We start from the raw sequence: 4,384 nt of genomic DNA on the forward strand, positions 1-4,384 counted from the left end.
CCTCATGTAGTATAGCTTGAGTAAGTTGCATGTGATGCTTCCTAACTGTATTATCTTAAATCCCATTTTGCAAAAGAAAAAAAAAAATCCTAAATCATCCTAAAATAGCAAGGATACTATTCATACAAATGTTTTAATTTGAATGAGTCAAAATCAAAGTTTTAGTCATTGTTCATACTAGGTATGATGCTAGTTGCATCTTTTGAACATAAATTGCATGCCAGCTAGTAAAATCACATTTTCCTCTCCCACTTTGTTTTCGCTATTGCAAAGGAGGCAGCAGCTTTACTCATGTCATTCATTCATCAAGGAAAAAGCAGGTCTGGATCTCTGGTACACGGAAACCTGCGGAGCTAAAGATGCAAATATTTCCATTTCACAGGAATGGTGATGCCATATTACTTGCACCCTTCATACAGCCTGATTTATGCTGAGGTAGGAAGTGGGTACAGAAAATACTTTTTTAAAGATACAAAGATTGTATCAGCAAGCATTTGTGAGCACAGTTTTGATCTGGAAAAGACAGTAGTGGAATACAGATAACAGGATTGAGACCTGGTGAGATACAAAGCCAGGGTGGAAAGGATGTGTACTGTGCTGTAAGTAGAAGGTAAGTTTGGAGGAAGAGCAGCATGGTAGAGGGTAGCAGTCATGATCTGAAGCTGTTTTGGGTAAGAAGGCAGGTAAAGCCACAGTACAAGGGTTCTGTTTTATGCTGCTGGACCAAGCCATACAAAGAATGTGAACAGAGCTGCAGCTACTATCACTTGTGCAAACTCCATTTAGGAACATTGCTGCAGGTATTAGGACTGTCAGTCAAGAATATGGCCTGCAGGGGATTCCGGTCTCTAGTGAGACTGATGGAAACCTGTATGATGAAAACCATGGCAAGGGGGCAGGACTAGATGGTCTTCAATAGGTCCCATCCAACGCAAACTATTCTGTGATTCACTATGTCCTATTTCCCTGAATAGTACTCACATGGCTCAGGGGACCTCAAATTTGCAAGCCCACTGCTGACAACATACCACTGCACGTAAAAAAAAAAAAAAAAAAAAAAAATTAAGATTCCTTCACTTAGAAAAGAGTGGAAGATTCCGAGTTTAGTGGTTGAGGTACTTACTGCAACTCCCAGAGCTGTTTCTGAATTTTACATTAAATAGTAGTTAACACAGTCCAAAACTCATCCTTCCCAGTGGAGCTCCCAGAACAACCTAAATTTACAAAGTTGTATTAATTTGATGTCCTAAATAAATTGAAATTACTTTTTGTACTATGTTAACTTCCAGTAAGGGCTGCAACCTACAGCCATGCATTGGTTAGGACACACCTGAGCACTGGAATCATTCACTGTCAGAAGACCAAGGAAGACACCAAATTTGTTTCTTACATTTCCTGAGTGAATTCTTTACTCATAGGTTAGTTTATATCTAAAAGAAGTGTGCAACTTCCTCTGACAGTGGCAGTAAGCCTTTCTCAGTCCTGGAAGGAACTGCAGGCCAGGGCCTATGATTCTGCCTCCAGGGCACCTCAAATTTTACACCTCACACAAAACTTAGGCATTTAGATCCTCTCTGACCATGAATTACCTAGTATAAATATTTTGATAGTGTGACTCTTTCTAGCTATACACTTGTCTGACAAGTGCAGTATGTAGGAAAAGCAGGTATACAGGCCAGGACTCAAGGTCAGTAAACTGCAGAGAAGTCTTCATACTGCCACACCTGTGACCTGGTAGCAAAAGTCTTTTATATTGCATCTTCAATCAGAGTGCAAGAACAGGAGGTCTCGGAAGATGATCTTTTTTACTGTTTGAGAAAATTAATATTGAACCAGCAAGGAAAAAGAAAGATCCAAAAGTAAGACCATCCTAATATTCTTAAGAGAAAATAATCCCTTTTAAAGTTGGGGGGGGTTTTTGCCTTTCTAAATCAATGCCAATAAAGAAGAGCTATATAATAACCAGCCAAAACACGTTTGCATCAAAAGCCAATAACTATACTTCTCCAATAACTTCTTCCAATAACTTAAGTAATTTTGAGGTGGGAAGAGAGGAGGAAGAAGGGGGGCTTTTTTTGGGCACCTACAAAGTAGTATACTTCCATTAGAGCAGTAGTTTCTCCTAAAAATGTTCTTAATTACTTTTATTTGCATTTCATATTAGTGTTGTCACATAAGCCTTCTCTTCTACCAAGTATGGCCCCATGCAATACAGATATTATATTTTTATCTCCCCTGTTCTGAAGAGAAGTGGTGACAACTTCTTATACCTTGCTTTTAAGCCATATTTCTAATGGGGCAACTCTCAATATCTCTGCCTAGCTCCATCAGTTTTGTCACTTTCCTTCCTTTCATTAGGCTGAAGGGTAAGCCAGCTCCAGAAAGCATCAAAGCCACAAAAATCACAGAAAATTTCTTTGTTGCACGCAAGTGCCACAAGAAGGCCTGAGTGCATTGTCAAAGAAGATCAACTTGCATCTTAAACAAACTGCCTGGAAACTGGAGGCTTAGATCCCCAGACTAATAAAATCAATCAAAAAAAAAAAAAATCTTACTGACTGGCTTTGGTTTGGACTTGAGACAGTAAACATAAATGGTTTTCTTGAGAAGCTGAAGCAGAATGTGTTTGAGTAGCTTATGACCAATTGTCATCCAGATATAGACATCAAACATATGGAAACCTCCACTGAACAGTTTATAATTTGAATATTAATAACTTTCCAGTTATATATGTCTAGCAACTGGAGCACACATTATTTTGCCCTTTTTGCCTTCAACAGGAATTTTGCCTCTGGCTTTAGCTGAAGGAAGAACACGTCCTGAAAATTTGCTGTCTATAATTAAATCCAAGGTCTTAATCTCTGCTTTGAAGCAAATGCCCACTTTAAATTTAATCTCATTAGGATCAAAATTTCCTTTCTTTTCAAACAATCAAGTTTGGTTAGTGAAGTATCCTTGATCATAAGCCACTTTCATTACCTGAAGAGTACTTATTGTCTTATTACTCTAAAATTTATTTACATTCATCTGTGCCTACATACAAATGAATACTGTATCCTTACTATTTTTCATTACATTCCACAACCAAAGCAGTTGTCTGTAAACACTAGCAGGGTCAGCTGAACTCTAGCCATCCCAGGATAATGAAGGGAAACAGTACTGCTTTGGCCAGTTTGTTTACTGCAGCTGGAAGAAGCAGGTAGCATCGCTTCCTGGCTGCCAAGAGGCCTAACCCCATGCTGAGGGCACTCTCTGGAAGCCAGGCACTCTCAGTTTGAATATACCCTCAGCCTCAGGGTATAACTGAACCTACAACTGAACTTCATACTGGACCAGTTCCTAAGACACCACCATGAGAACTCTGTATAGCTGTTTTTGCTAACAAATGCTAACTAAACTTTTCCAGACTTTGCTGAGGTCAGATACGGCCTTTACTACTTAACAGCAATCAGCGTATGGTAGAATGTAAGCAAAGGGATAAGAACTATTTTTCTGCCCTGGTGTATGCGATCAGATTACAAATATGATAAACAATTATCTGCCAAAGAATACAAGTGAGAGACAACAACAAGTCAAAAGACTGGCAAGGTTTAGGAAGATAGTTTGAATTAGATGGGAAAACAAAAATTACTTATTAACTTAGCACTACTTTTAAATTTTTGGTAAGTTTCAAATCAAACAAACTATACTATTAGAATAGTCTTTTTTAAATCAAAACCAAATTCACAGTTTCTGGAATTCTCTGACACTTACCCCTTGGGTATTTTAATAATATACTACTTGTTCAGAAGAGGAAGATGGGGAGACAACAGCTTTCTACCATCTAAACATTCTAAACCAGGCAAGGTACACAACGTTGTCCTGTTGAACTAACTCTGGTGAGGACTAGGAGCCAGTTTAGAAACAAAACAGAACTGTCTGGCACAGCATGCTGGTAGCAAATACATCAACAAGGACTTTACTTGCCAATGGTCTGATTTGCTCAAGTCTAAACACAGACTAGACTAACACACACAATTAAGAGAAAGTGACCACGATCAGTTGCCTCTATAAGCCCAAATATCTGCCAAAAAAAAAAAGTTTCTGACAGAATGTAATGCATATGCACCATGGAAACTGTCAGGTATTTGGTCACTCAAACTGGGGAAAGTATTTCCAGCCTCTGTTAGCTAAATCATCTTAACAGAAAACTACACTTAGTAAGACTGGCAGAATCAGTCATCTGAGTTACTAAAGGAAAAGAGTCAAAGCACTAATTCAGGAAGCTAAAATATAGCACCTGCTTTAGTAACAACTACCCTAGTAACAAGGTGGTATTGAAAACCACTTTAAAAGATTTGCTGTCATTAAGACATGATGGTATTTCTAAGTAGCACAGAAAAAA

The sequence above is a fragment of the Strix aluco genome, chromosome 4, assembly GCF_031877795.1.
Source record: "Strix aluco isolate bStrAlu1 chromosome 4, bStrAlu1.hap1, whole genome shotgun sequence".
Taxonomy (NCBI): domain Eukaryota; kingdom Metazoa; phylum Chordata; class Aves; order Strigiformes; family Strigidae; genus Strix; species Strix aluco.